The sequence below is a fragment of the Lissotriton helveticus genome, chromosome 11, assembly GCF_964261635.1.
Source record: "Lissotriton helveticus chromosome 11, aLisHel1.1, whole genome shotgun sequence".
Taxonomy (NCBI): domain Eukaryota; kingdom Metazoa; phylum Chordata; class Amphibia; order Caudata; family Salamandridae; genus Lissotriton; species Lissotriton helveticus.
In genome coordinates this window covers 933,625,593-933,641,605 of record NC_136072.1, presented here as the reverse complement: position 1 = coordinate 933,641,605, position 16,013 = coordinate 933,625,593, and the positions used below count along the sequence as shown (strand labels likewise).

At 43.8% G+C, this 16,013-nt stretch overlaps 1 protein-coding gene across 1 annotated transcript in view; it reads left to right on the top strand.

The window, feature by feature from the left end:
* Nucleotides 1-15,798, top strand: part of LOC144792309 (2'-5'-oligoadenylate synthase 3-like) — a 152,365-nt gene extending 136,567 nt beyond the window's left edge. The window contains exon 8 of the mRNA XM_078667258.1: nucleotides 15,091-15,798. The gene's annotated coding sequence lies outside the window, so the exon portion shown is untranslated. The remainder of the gene's footprint in view (nucleotides 1-15,090) is intronic.
* Nucleotides 15,799-16,013: the final 215 nt, after the last annotated feature.

The following is a 16,013-nucleotide window of genomic DNA, read 5'->3' as shown; positions in this document are numbered from 1 at the left end:
CAGTCGCAGGCTCCCAGACGTTCATTTTGTCGCTCATCCTATCGGGGATACTCTTAGGACACATCTTCTACCTCGTACAAAGCCCCTACACAGTCCACTTACAGCAAGGGCTACCAAAGGGGTGGTTACAGGGGTAACAATAACAAAGGCAGAGGTAAAAATAACAACTCCCGCTCTGCCTCTACCCGTGCCCAATGACTCCCTTCCCCTTCCCCCGTCCCATTCCACTCCTGTCGGGGGAAGACTTCATCAATACCTGCCAGCTTGGGAAAACATCACATCAGACAGGTGGGTGCTCCAAATAATTCAGTCAGGTTACTGTCTAGAATTAACATCCACTCCTCCCCCAACCATACCACCCAAGCAATGTCCAATGTCACAAGAACATTTAACACTACTCAGACAGGTAATATCCCTCCTTCAGAAAAATGCAATAGAAATAGTTCCAGAGCATCAGAAAAACAAAGGAGTATACTCACTATATTTCCTAATACCAAAGAAGGACGGCTCTTTAAGACCCATCCTAGACCTCAGGCCTCTAAACATTTACATACAGTCGGACCATTTTCACATGGTCACACTCCAACAAGTCCTTCCACTTCTGGTACTAAACGACTTCCTGGTCACCCTAGATCTCAAGGACGCCTACTTCCATATTCCCATCCACACAGCGCACAAAAAATATCTCAGATTTGTGCTAGACGGGCAGCACTTCCAGTTCAAAGTTGTCCCATTCAGAGTCACAACAGCGCCAAGGGTGTTTACCAAATGCCTAGCAGTAGTAGCAGCACACTTAAGAAGACAACATATTCATGTCTTCCCATATCTAGACGACTGGCTTATAAAAGCCAGCTCATACAGCCAGTGTGTACAACATATTCCCGCTACTATTCAACTGCTTCACGACTTGGGATTCACAGTAAATCACACCAAATCGCATCTGCAACCCTCGCACATACAACAGTATCTCGGCGCTACAATAAACCCCCAACTAACACTAGCTTATCCCTCTCCGGCCAGGATAACAAGTGTACAAACTCTCCTAACAAAATTCAAACCGTAACACTCGCTACCAGCTCGAGTGTTCATGCAGCTCCTAGGAATGATGGCATCTTGCATATTTGTAGTACCTCACGCAAGGCTGCAAATGTGTCCACTTTAAGAATGTCTTGCACGCCAATGGAACCAGGCTCAAGGTCAACTAACAGACCTAGTGTTGGTAGACGGTCGGACTCATCGTTCTCTGCAATGGTGGAACACCAAAAACCTTTCCAAAGGGCGACCTTTTCTAGAGTCAGTTCCTCAAATAGCCATGACAGCGGACGCATCGCTCTCCGGCTGGGGAGCCCACCTACTGCATCACACCATGCAAGGCAGGTGGACACTGCAACAGAAGTTACTCCACATCAATCATTTGGAGTTGCTAGCTGTGTTTCTAGCCCTAAAAGCATTTCAAATGCAAGTGTCAGGCAAAGCTGTCTTAGTCAGCACAGATAATATGACAGCGATGTACCACATAAACAAACAAGGGGGAACACACTCTCTGCAGCTTTCTCAGTTAGCATAGCAGATATGGAGATGAGCTATACCGCTAAAGATCTTCCTCTTAGCCCAACAAGTCTCAGGAGTACAAAAAACTATGGCAGATCTGCTAAAGTGACAAACACAGCAGATCCACAAGTGGGAACTTCATCCGCAAGTTCTTCATCCGTTCTTTCAAATGTGGGGACAACCTCAGATAGACCTCTTTGCCACCCACGAAAACGCAAAATGCCCAAGCTTTGCCGCCAGATACCCCAACCAATTGTCCTAAGGGAATGCGATATGGATGAACTGGTCAAAAATATTTGCGTACGCTTTTCCTCCTCTCCCACTACTTCCGTTAGTGGTACGCAAACTACAACAACATTCCCTGACTCTCATTCTAGTCGCTCCAACTTGGGCCAGACAACCGTGGTACACCACGCTGTTGCAGATGTCTGTAGTACCACACCAAAAAATAAACCTATCTCCACACCTTTTAACACAGACCCATGGATAGATCAGACACCCGGACCCAGCTCAGCTCAACCTAGCGATCTGGGTCCTGAGGTCATAGAGTTTGGTTACCTCAACCTTCCTCCGGAATGCATGAACATTATTAAAGAAGCTAGACATCCCAATACTAGAGCATGTTATGCTGCTTAGTGGAAACGCTTTGTCATGTACTGCCAAAACAACCTATTAAATCCCTTAGACGTGTCTATTCAACACATCATAGGATATCTATTACACCATCAAAAGTGTAATTTAGCCTATACATCTATCAGACTACACCTTGCTGCCATTGCAGCATACTTACAAGATAGACAACAGATATCTCTTTTTAGAGTACCAGCTACAAAAGCTTTCATGGAAGGACTCAAAAGAATAATTCCTCCCAGAAAGCCACCGGCATCAGTGTGGAACTTGAACATTGTTCTTAGAAGATTAATGGGTCCTCCCTTCGAACCATTACAAAAGTGTGAATTTCAATTCCTAACCTGGAAAGTAGCTTTCCTAGTGGCAATTACTTTTCTCAGAAGGGTTAGTGAACTACAAGCATTTACCATTCAAGAACCCTTTTTGCAAATGCATCATAACAAAGTAGTTCTTCGTACTAATCCTAAATTCCTTCCTAAAGTCATTTCACCATTCCATCTAAATCAATCAGTTGAGCTGCCCGTATTTTTCTCACAGCCTCAAACAGTCCCAGAAAGAGCTCTACACACCTTAGATGTCAAAAGAGCATTACTGTAATATATCGAAAGCACACAAACTTTTCGTAAAACAAAACTACTTTTTGTGTCTTTTTCACCGCCACATAAAGGCAACCCCATATCAAAATCAGGGATCGCCAGATGGATTGTTAAATGCATACAAATATGTTACCGAAAAGCAAAACATACGTTAACAATTCCTCCAAAAGCCCACTCAACAAGAAAGATAGGGCTTTAATGGCATTCTTGGGGAACATTCCCCTAGATGACATATGCAGAGCAGCTACATGGCTTACACCGCACACATTCACAAAGCATTACTGTGTAGATGTGCAAACTAAACAACAAGCCACTGTGGGCCAGGCTGTACTAAAAACACTGTTTCAAACAACTGCAACAGATACTGGTGGTCGCCGCTAGGTGTGGGTACTGCTATACAATCTATGCATAGTGTGTAATCTGCAGCTCATATGCCTCGAACGGAAAATGCTACTTACCAGTATGCATCTGTTCTTGGCATGTAGAGCTGCAGAGTTACACACGCCCATCCGCCTCCCCGGCTACCTTTATCTGCTCCAGTATTATCTTAATTAGATACAAATCACATGGACATCACTACCTCTTGTACAGCTCCATCACTTCCCTAATGTCGAAAAACAATCTGGGGATGGAGCCGATGCTCATGCGTAGTATCATCCAAAGGAGGAGTCACCTATCCCGTGACTTCCAAAGACTTTTCTACAACAAAACAAACTGCAAACATCCGGGCCCAACACTAGGTGGCCGTCTATGCATAGTGTGTAACTCTGCAGCTCTTCATGCCAAGAACAGATGCATACTGGTAAGTAGCATTTTCCTTATTGAACTGGGCGATACTACAACAATGTTTTACCTGAACAAACAGTGAGGCACAACATCATTTACCCTAAGCAAGCTAGCTCAGGAGATATGGCAATGGGCTATACCAAAGAGAATCAGCTTGCAGACAATGTCCCTGCGTGGAAAGAACAACACAGAAGCAGATAAGCTCAGAAGGCAGAATAGCACCTCACACAAATGGAAAAACAAGCAAAGGAGTCTGCAAGGGTATTCAGACTCTGGGGGACACCAATGTTAGACGTATTTGCAACAGCAGAGAACAAGAAATGGCAATTCTTCACCTCCAGGATTTCAACACCACCTACCACATGGGAATGCCCTGTCACTAAACAGGTCAGGGACATTTGCCTACGCTTTTCCTCTGATCCCTTTACTACAAGGGGTACTGAAGAAGGCCATACAACCAGAAATAAACCTAATTCTCATAGCCCCTCAGTGGGCAAGATAAACCTGGCACTCAAGCCTACTTGAACTGTCCAAGGGACAGGTGATCATATTTGAGGCAAAAAATGACCTTCTCACAATGCAATGGAGTCAAGAATTTCACTGGAACTTACCACAAAGATCAATGGAGGTACTAAAAGACAAAAAGTCCAACCACAAGACAATGCTATGAAGCAAAGTGGAAAAGGTAACTCATTTGGTGTACGGATAACAATACCCTAAGTTCAATATGTACACAGAAACCGCGTTAATATATCTTACCCACTTGCTGGACTGTAAAATCAACTATTCAAGCCTCAAGGTACATTTGCCAACAATTGTAGCTCACACCAGGGGAGCTTCATGTAAATGCTGTTTCACATCACCAGCCGTCAAAAGGTTTCTAGAAGGTTCCAAAAGAATTGCACTCCCCAAGGTAGGCTCCAGTCCCTATGTGGAGCTTGAACACAGTTCGGGCACAGTTTATTACAGAAACGTTCAAACTCATACACAAAGCAGAACTCTGGGCTATCACAATAAAGACTGCATTCTTAATTGCAATATTATCACTACGGAGAGTAAGTGAACTACAAGCATTATCAATGAGGAACCATACATGCAAATCCACAAGGACAATATTCCACATGAATCAAAGCATTCAGTTAGCAGTTTTATTTAAAAACACTCAAACACAACTAGAAAGAAGCCTTTATACCCTGGATGTAAGAAGAGCCTTATTATACTATCTACAGGAGACAAAACAATTCCGTAAGGGGAATTAATTGTTTGTGTCTTACTTTAAGTCCAACAAGTGCGCACTTGTTACAAAGGGGACAATTGCACGCTGGAGTGTAGAAGCAATTCAGGTATGCCTTTCCTCAGCGGGGAATACATTAAATTCCCGGCAAAGAGCGCATTCAACAAGGAACAAGCATTTACAATGCAACGGTTTCGCCTTTGACAAAGTTAGAGCTATTGGCATTGCAAATGACAAATTGTTTATTTATGTGTTGGTTTTGAAAACAGATAAATAAATGGCATTGTCATTTACAATGTCAATAGCTTAATCTTTCGCAAATTCAGAGAATGTCAAAGCATAACACACTGCAGCATAGGCCCTTCAGAGACTGTCAAAGCATAACACACTGCAGCGTAGGTCCTTCAGAGACTGTCAAAGCATAACACACGGCAGCATAGGGCCTTTAGAGACTCTCAAAGCATAACACACTACAGCATAGGCCCTTTAGAGTCTGTCAAAGCATAACACACTGCAGCATATGCCCTTTAGAGACTGTCAAAGCATAACACACTGCAGCATAGGCCCTTTAGAGACTGTCAAAGCATAACACACTACAGCATAGGCCCTTTAGAGTCTGTCAAAGCATAACACACTGCGGCATATGCCCTTTAGAGACTGTCAAAGCATAACACACTGCAGCATATGCCCTTTAGAGACTGTCAAAGCATAACTCACTGCAGCATAGGCCCTTCAGAGACTGTCAAAGCATAACACACTGCAGCATAGGCCCTTTAGAGACTGTCAGAGCATAGCGCTTCATAGCGTACGGAGGCCACTGGAATGATTTTGCAAGCCACATTTGCCACATAATCTGTATTTCTTAACAAAAAAGATTGTTTCTAGCTCCAACGGTTCAAAAGTTACTAAATACACAGCAACGTGTTACTGCGCAGCGGAAGACCCATTGCTAAGGCTGGCTGGTCCCAGTGCTGTTGCTATTGCTATATTTGAGTGTTAGACCAGTACTAATGAGGTGCAATAAAACAAGTGTAAAAATGTCAAAATTGTCCTTGTGTTTACTATATGCTGCTTCACCAATCAGCTTAGGGTTGGGGGAGTTCACGTGGGCATTGTTTGTCAACTACAGATACTTGGCTATTTAAATGTGATAACAGTAGAATGATAGGTGAAAGAAATTCTGTCTTGGGCCAGTTCTTTCAGTACGCCTTTGATGCGCATTTCTTTTATTGAGGAAGAGTTGAAGCTTTAAAAAATTGGCAGATAAGGTGACAGGGGAACAGTAAAAGTATGATTAGCTCAAAGTAGGAGAACGAAGATTGCAGGCAGTAATGATTGCTCCAAATACTGCAACTTTCTTAGTATTGCACATTTCAGCAACTAGATTGTGAGACTGAACACTGCCTCCCCAAAGGAAATATCCTAATTTGTGTTACAGTCCGACTTTTTAAACATACAATTACTAGCAATGTTTTGGCCTACATGATATACGGAGGTTATTCATTTGCATTAATTGGAGGTTATCACTGGGAGTATTGGGAACATACACAACAGGGTAATGAACATCAAGCTCATGTATAATTGGTATTACACAACAGTTAAACTGCACAATATCCATCCCCATACCAATTCTTAATGCGGAGTTTGGTTCAGGATCAATCATCACACATCTTGTTAGCAAAATGGAAAATGAGACCGGGAGATAAAGTTGCAAGAATTATAAGCTCTATCAATCAATAAATGGTGGCCTCGCTTGAGTCAAGATATCACCTTCCATTCTTTGTCCTCAAACCCCAGCCCGTCTCCCACTTGTCCAAAAAGACTACTCCACCTGCCAAAGTACATCACCTACTTCATCTTCAAATGGCCTCTCCTGGCTTCGCATTACGCTCTAAACTACATTCCATTTACCATGGTGCATGCAGCTTCAGCCTTTTTCACATTTCTCTTTCCCTATACGTCAGCCTCTTTATGTCAAAGGCCATCGATCCCACTTTGTTTTCCAAATTCCCCTCAAAAACGCAACTGCCATTAAAGGTCCCATCCTCATTTAAACAGACTCCTCGCTTACCTACTCCATTAAGCCCAATAAGTCCATAGCGTCGGCCAGAGTTTAGTTCTAGTCTTGTGTCTGTGAGGAGCTCCTGTCCATGGAAAGTCAGTGACAGGTTAATGATGTGGACATCAGTGCTGTTTGGGTGAGAGGACAGCACACCAGTCACCGCTCGAGCCGCAGCTTTTTTCAACTCAAACTCTTCCAGTTCCTTGGTCATCTCATCAACCTCTATAAAAGAGTAAAGTTAGGGAGGCATAAGAGGTGAGGTTGTCCAACAAGCAGGGTGCAAATAATTTGTTAGCAACAGGCCATACACATAAGTCACTTGCCTCTGTGCATAACAGTCACAAGAACCACAAAACGCCTCTTTATACACATTTCCTGTCCCTCACGAACACCCCCCCCCCACCCGATACACTTTGTACACAAGCAAACTACAACATGGGGAAAAAGAAGTGGTCCGTGAGATAGATGGGGCGTTTGAGAAGACAGAATGGGGAGAGAAGCAGAGTAGAAATGAGAGGAAATACAAAGAAGTCGTCCGGGAGAGAAGAGGATGTGAAATGATAGCAGAAAGGTCAGGAGACGACAAAAAAGGTAAGTATGAGGACAGAAGGATCCCAGGACGAAGCAAACGAGAGGAAGGCGGTGATTAGTATGTGGAGGAAAGACGGAGTAGAGAATGAAAAATGGGGAAGAGAATAAAGAAAGGAAAATTAATGTGTAAAGAAATGCAGTAAGAGGAAATTGATAAAAAAATATGAGCAGCGCTAAAAACGAATAAAGGAGATTGGAAAAACTTAAATTAGCCTGGTAAACATGGTGTGTAAAAGTAGATTGAGAAGAGGACTAAAGACTGAAAAATCCCGTAAGAATAAAATAACAAGGGAGTCAGAGGGGAGGTTAGCGGTAGGAACGGGCACTACTTCCAGCTGGGAATCAAAGTCCCGCCATGCGGATCATGCAGGCTCGGTGCTAGTCGGGCGACTCAGTCTTTGTTTCGCCGGATTTCTGCTGTGTGACACGCTCGCACGGTGAAACCGCGCCGCGGCCCGCTGCCCCCGCCCTTCCCCATGCGCAGTCAATGATGGCCCCTGCCCCTACTCACTCACCTAGACTGGAGCAGTCGATGCCTCGGTCCGGGGTCTCCCCCGCCCCCTTATACACGCTGAAGAGCCAGGAGCCCTGGAGGTCCTGGAAGCTGCAGTTAGCCGGTGTGTCGGGCAGGGAGAGCCCCGGCACCAAGAGGAGCAGCAGCGGCAGGAGGCAGGGGGGCGGGATAGGACACGAACGGCGGGAGGAGGGTGGGAGGGGCGGGAGAGGACACGAACGGCGGGAGGGGGGCGGGAGAGGACACGGACGGCGGGAGGGGGCGGGAGAGGACACGGACGGCGGGAAACGTGCACAGGACAGCGAGGGGGGCGGAAAGGCACACGGAGGGGGCGGGAATGGACAGCGCATCTGAATTCACTTTCAGTGAAAGGGGAGGGAACGGGAAAAAACGTAACTCCGCCCTGGGAAAAAATCTCGGGAACGCCCCCGAATCTGGTCCGGCCTTGACGGACAGATCCGGCACCCAATGGCTAGCCTCCATTTATGGAGCTAGCCAATGAGAGCCGGGGGACGTTCCCGAAGTGCTTAGTGTCGACATAGGATTTCACCTGCGCTGAAAGGCTGCGCAGAGCGCAGCCTTTCGGCAGGCGAAACCCAAAAAGGGAGCAACCCTAGCCCTTATGGCCAGTGTGCCAATTGACAATATATGTGTAGCCGCCACATGGGCATCTACACACACCTTTCCCAAGCATTATTGTGTGGATATACAAATGGCAAAGGAAGCTCAAGTGGGACAAAAGGTACTCAAACACCTGTTCTCAAATTCTTCCACATCTCACCCCAACCATTCCAGGAAAGGGGAATCACTACATAATCTAATGCATAGCATGTGAATCCTGAAAAGAATTCATGCTGCACAACAAAATGTTTACTTACAGGAGGAGTATATTTGCAGCTTGAAGAGTTTTCTGGATTCACATGAGACGCAACTGCCTCCCCAGAGATGAGGAAAGCAAACCGGTGGGAGAAAAAGAATTTAAAAGGAAGAGAAGGAACTTAAAACAGGAAAAGTAAAGACATACCCTTATTAACAAAAGGAAGGAGAAAAAAAGAATCCGAAGATGGCTACAACGCACAGAAACTTCTGGAGCGACATCTGACGTCACACAAGACATGGACCTAGCACTAGATGGTGTTCGATGATGCTCATGAAAACAAAAAGAGAAACAGAGACAATTCGGGACCCAACCACTTAATGGCAGAATAATGCACAGCATGTGGATCCAGAAAACTCTTCAAGCTGCAAAACTACTCCTACTGGTAAGTAACCATTTTTTCTCAGTGGGGTACTCAGCGGGAGAATTGGTGCTATCATGCTATATTATAACACAATGTTTTTGTAAGTGCAGGAGCATGGGTGGAGGGTATGGTGGTGAGGTATTATATTTCAACAGTCTCTGAGTAGGACATTGGGGAAAGGGTATAGTGCTATGGCACAGCTTTATAACAAGTGAGGATTCAGGAGGAGGTAATTGTTCAGTAATACTATCTTATCCCAAACACCACTGAAATTGTGGCTGACAGGAGTCATAGGCACCATGATTCTGTCCTAACAACTAGCTCATTTTTAAATAGTAAAATAGTTATGGGCAACAACATTTTATTCTTGAAGAAAACTTCTTACTCCTCCAGACTGATCATTGATTAAAGCCGAGGTAAGCTCTGATGAAGACGATCCTGAACTACTGTGATATACAGTGGCCTTCCAAAGAAATTATTCGGTGGGCTATAACGATTACCGATACAGGTAGTCTAAATGGAGATTAACCTATTCATACAGGATCACAGCAAACCAGCATTGAATGTTTTTCATTGGCTTCTAGTGAAATACAGGATGGAATCTGAAAAGCTGCATTATGCATAAAGCTTACAGGGTAGAGGTCCAAGATACCTCCAAAAGTCTGCTTTACATCCCTTCAAGGATATTAAGATTGCATCTATCCATCTGACCAAACCAGGTTCCTCCAAAAGACTAAAACATGGAAACATAATCCTGGTGCACAAAACTGAAAACTCTAGAACTCAATCAGTCCACAGTTTTCCACAGTTTAATATTATCAGAAAGCTGAGTTGTTCAGCAGAACATTCCGCTAGATCTCAACCCCATCAAAGAAGTTATCAACCATGCCAGTTTCAAGACCAGATTCAACAACCATCTGAACTTCAACCTATGGGCTTCATTAGTCTGTAATATTTATTCTTCTACCACTTTGAAGTTACTACGGTGATGTGCAGCAATAAGTGTGTTACTGATTTGAAGAAATGGTTCAATTTGAAGATTCAGATAAGTCTTTTTTAGTGTTTTCAAGTCCAGAAGCCAGAACACCTCATCCTCAAAGATTAAGGTAGGAAGTCAAAAAACACAATGCCTCTAGCTTTATGGCACATAGATTTGAGCGATACACCTCTACCGTGCTCTTAGGTATTTAATCCAATGTCTCGGGTTGATTCCTAGGGGGTCAAGTGAGTGACCTTCAGTAACAGAGCTCTCTCTGTTGACAAATCTGAATTCAGGAACTCTATGTCCCTGCCTTTGAGATCCAAGTCTGACCTCAGAGACTTTAAAAGGCATCTGAGAACCTGGCTTTTTAACCAATCATTCCTTTAAGTCAGTTTTTGGTTTGCCTTTCGGGCACTTTCCTTCTCTGTGTGCCCAGATTTTAAATGTTGTGTTTTAGTCCACTGCAAAGGTTTCTTAATTTCCACAGATAGCATTACGCTAAAGATATAAAGTCCTGCTGTAAACTCTTGAAATTATTTTAAACTGGCTACTGTTAAGCTTGTTCCCCTCATTGTCTTCTTGGGCCATCACTTCCACTTCCTCTGCTTAGATTGAGAACCCTACAACTCCTGTTCACTGCTGTGTCAGCGGTTGTGCTGGCAAGACAATAAAGACCTAAATAAAGTAACACCAGGAATGTTCAGCTGACACCTCTTCTTACTAGTGGTTTCTAAAATGTGAGACATGGAAGTATTTAGACTTCCGAAAGAGGAATAGTATTCAAGCTTTAATCCCTGAGATGTTATGACTTCCTCTACCAAAATGTCAACTGTGCCTCCACCAAGTACTGATCTAAGTGAGTACCTAGCAGGAGAAAGTTGCATTAAAGGCCCAACCAATTCTATTCCAATTGCAGGACCCATGTCGAGAGGAAGCTGCTATAGTGCTGTTCTAAACACCAAATACTGCTCCAAATGAAGGAGTCGGTGGAGTGAAAAGTGCTAGATGCTGTTCTTACAGGCAGCACTCTGTAAAGAAGGCAACTATGGTGGAAAGGAAGTATCTAGGATGTTTTCATATTAAGGGACCATTCAACAAATAGTGCTCATCCAGGTGTTGGACTCAGATGGAATGAAAGTCTCTAAGATGCTCCTTTGGGAGAGCCCCATCCACCTTTGGTTCACATAATGACTTTTTCTGTTGGTCTTCATATCACACTTCTACTGTTTCTGTATGCCATCACTAACAGATGCAACTACTGCCCAACTTAAAGGCACTGGTTTGAAAAAAGTGAGGCATAAGGACCCATTTGAGTTACAGTGATTTACTTTCAGTGTAATGAATCTATGCATTTATCAGAAGACGGCTACATAGACGACAAAGACAGCATTGTGTTGTGTTGACAGCAGCTTCATATTTCAGTATGCAAGTCAGAGCTTTACCCTGCAGACCAATTCCCTTTTCATACTCCTGAAAAGTTAAGGAAAGTGAGAAAAAATGCACCCCCTATCCATCCTTTGTGACAGCCCTGCACATGTTTCGGACAGGCCATTTACCAGTGGTACCAAGAAATTACTAGTTGGGCAGCATCTCCAAACTGGGAGGAGGTCATTAAAGGGATGACTGTGCAAAAGCCAATTGCTCTCTCCCAAACTAGCACTACCAAACATTCACAAAACTGCACTGAACCCCATTCTCGCCAACATTCACAGACTCATTAACACAGCCATACACAATTATGATGCTTCATCTTCTTTTCTTTCATAATATTTACCTCCTTGCTGGTGGCTCCGAGATCTTCCTCCCACCTAATTTTGTCCTGGCAGCAGGTTGTGTAAGGATGAGCCAGTGTGGCTTGGAGAGAGAAGGCACATTGTGCAAGGCCTCAACAGCATGCAGGAGACATAGCTGCCTGCCTCCTGAGCCTTGAGGAGGGCGAGCACCACATTGAGGGGACTGTGGACTGCACAAAAGAAGGCATTGATAAGGGGAAGTATGCAAACAGGCAGTGATGGGTACTTTGTGATCTTCCTCCAACACCCCACCTCCTACTCTCCTTTGCTGAGAATCTGAAGGTTGAGGAAGAGGAGCAAACCTGAAAGTCTGGGCTCTGCTCACATAAGCTCTCAAGGCTAACCGTGTGCTCATTCACGCCAAACAAGCCACATAAACTCCCAATCGTTAGCTGTCCGGCAGGAGTCTGGCAATGAAACGGTGCTCAGAGATGTCTAATACCCCTTGACTCTTGATAGACTTTTATGATCAATTTCTAAAAGGTGTTGGAAAAAATGCTCTTCACAATGCTATATACGTTTGTATTATAAACTTATTGGTGAAAGATCCTTCATGTGCTAGATTGAAAGTCATGGAACATCTTCCAGCAGTTTATAAAACCCACCAGTTTCACCTTGTTCTTTGACAACATCAGAAAGTCTTCCTCAAAAGGGTTCGAGGTGACCATGAGGTTTAGGAAGGATTACATCAAAACACTAAAATATATAAGATCAAATTTACAGTAGGGTGCATTCTTGTTGTAATTAAAGCATGTCTGTGGGTAGCAGAATTCCACCTGTATGCTGCCAAAAGATATTAAAGGGCCTCTGACTATGGATTATCTGTACGTGGCACAGCTCTTTCTTGATGCGTCAAAAGATGTTTACGAATGTCTGTTTTTTAACTAAGAAGATCATGTCTGAGAATTGTACTCTTAAAGCCTTGTCCTCCTTTGCATCTTAGCAAACCCGCAATGTCTCTTATCATGTAGAAGGTTTTGATCAATCCACTAGGGTTTAAACTGATTTGCCTTGCATTTACTAAGAATGCTGGAGGGACAAACAATATTTTCATTCTAAACGTCCATGTCATCTGTACTGTATTGAATCTGTTGTGTTGAATCTGTGCCCTAAAGCGTGGTCCTTATAAAGTTGACCTAGGAAAAATGTCTGCCCTCTAAGTCTTGACGTTTTGGTAAAATCAATTAGCCACTGTTTCGATAGCTCTTAATGCTGTATCTCCATATGTGTTCATCAGCTTCCCCAGCCTAGAGCTCCAGGCTAAAAAAAGAAGTTGACAAAATTATTATACTTCATTGTTAAATGTTGTGTTCAATAATGCACTGTAAATGTGGTTATTAAAAATGTACAATGCTTCTATGTTTGCCTTATTTTATCATATTATTTGTTTATCTTGGTGATCTGCATTGTCATGAATTTATTCTGATATGTCCTTTGTCACCTGGTGGTGCAGCCAGCCTGGGAACTTGCTTGGGAGGGAGGGGAGTTTTATGTGACAAATCATTCAATGAGTGCCTGGTCCTCTTTGGTGAGTAACCTGCACAGAGGTAATGCTGGTTCACAGAGTTGTGCAGTCTGTATAGCCTTTATGTAGTCGTGGATAGTTTGCCATACCGGAATTCCGTACCTCAGGATGCTCCTACATTTATTCTGTATGATTATCAGTATGAGAGAAACCTCTGATGCTGCTGTGCAGAAGATTCAGGAGTCAATCAGTGCAACACTCCTCTGACTCTTCTGATGTGATCAACAGAATATTGATGCTGAGGTGAAGAGTAGTTATTTGTGGGAGGCCGAAGTCAATGGTGATGATGACGAGAGAGGACTTCAGGTGGATAGCGGAAAGAGCAAAGTCAGGAGCCACTGGACAGAAATCTTTGTACAGACAGATCCTGAGGTAATTTCATCATTTTGAGAGTTATTTTGTCCTCTCTTGAGCTATCCTGAGAGATACTCCAGGTTACTGAAACTCCAAGTGTGTTTCAGTGAACCAATCTCCCTGCCTTATGTATTACATCTGTGGTTGAGAAAAGAGCATTAAATAACTAATGCTTCGGGTGAACAACTGTGATCCTCAGTAATACACAGCACTGAACTAATAGAGGCATCCCAATGCGTACCTGTTAAAGTGAATAGAAAAGATAGGGTGACTTAAAGAATGCTGTAGGATAGAGTAAAAGGTGGAGAACAGAGCCGACAGTACACCCCAGTGTTGGTTTACACACCCATAGGAACACCACAGCCATAAAAGGAGAATTAAAAAAGTGATTATTATTCTCACCAAGACCCTGCGACATCAAGATCGCAATTTATAGGAAATACAGTCATATAGAGGTCAGTATAGTGGGTGCTCTGAGATAAATTGGCAGAACTCCTGCCCTGGAACTTGTGGTTCTCCCACCGCAGTTGAAGGAAGAGATGCCAGGCTTCTGACATCAGAGCCTCAGTCGGCACTGCTGTCTGAAACCCTTGGCCGAATGTCCTAGACACCAAGGGACCTTCAGCTAGCGGTGCAGACAGCCCACCTTGTTGAATGCAGGGTGACTGTTACTCACTTTCCATGGCTAGTGCCGCCAAGCAAAGCACCTATGTCCCAGGCAGGAAAAGAAACAAAAGCCCCACACACAGGAAAAAAAATCTGTGCGCATCATAGCCCTTCATATTTTTGGGGGAGTTTCTGAAAAACAAAAATAAATGCCGAGCAGGCAAAGCAACACTCGATGTCTGCTCAGCATTCAGCTTTGCATCACTTCATCCGACTCCCTGGCAGATGCGCTGTGGGCACAGAGACCCCTGCCAGGCAGGCGGTGAGCCTCCACCAGGGGAGTGGCAGTCTGGATACCTGCTCACACGGTAGGCTGGCGAGCCTCTGATGCAATACAGTTGCAGCACCACATTGGCTGAAGAACAGTATCCATGTGGAGCATAGATCGCAGCATTGAAGGAGAGCGTCTGCAACATGGGGACAGAACCTTAGTTAAACTGCACAGATCTGACTCGGAGCCTGTAACATGGGGACAAGCTTAAAGGGACCAATGTTGATTGTTGCATTAAGTCATGCAAGTGATGCTGTGCGCTGATTTGCTCACATTTTTACTTTCTTCAAACAGGTGACAATGTCCTTAAAAAGCCATCTTTGATATTGCCTGAGTTCCAGCAACCAAAAGATTGTATCTGCATGCCTGCAGGAGAAGACACTACAGCAATACAACAGCACAAACATGCTCAGGATTGGTGTATTGTCAATGGAACATTACCTGTGGATCTTTGAAGCACCTGCCATACTAGCAATGAACCGGGGCAGCTCTTCTCAGCCGGGTTGCGACACTATACATGGATGGTGCAAGCACTTCTCAGATAGACTTAGTGCTAGAGCAGCACTTGTGTGTTCCTGCCCATGTATATACACGTCATTGTAAATGCATTCATAGTTGGATTTTCCCTGTGCCTACTTCAACAGTTTGGTGGAGTAAAACATGTTCAGAATCCATCATTAATGACACAGATTCGCAAAACAAATAACGTGTTGGTAACCAAGGATGCCAGCCTGGTCACAAGCCACAACACCTTTGCACTGATACTCGCCTTAGAGAATACCAAATATCTAAAACACATGCGAACCTAAATTCACTCCATCCGTTTTTGTAAATGATCAAAATAATGTGTAAACCACAAAAATGTAATGTAAGTGCATGAGCTGTCACAGGCGGAGACTAAAAAGCTTTGTGAATATGGAATGTCTTTACAAGGGCAATACTAAACAGCCTCAGTTGAAATGCCCATAGCACCAAGTTAATAATACCACAGCAGCAAAATTAGTAGCAAGTCTCTCAATGGTGCATTATTTATCTCTGATACACGCTTTTCAATTTTGGTATACATATATTAAATTAACCAAACAAATGTTTTTAATGTAGTTGACTGGGTAGGAGAGCTACTCATAAGTAGTTGGAGAGCTACCAGTAGTTCACAAGTAACTTGTTGGGAAACACCCATGACATCGATGTCACATCGTGGTGCCATCGCACCGCGA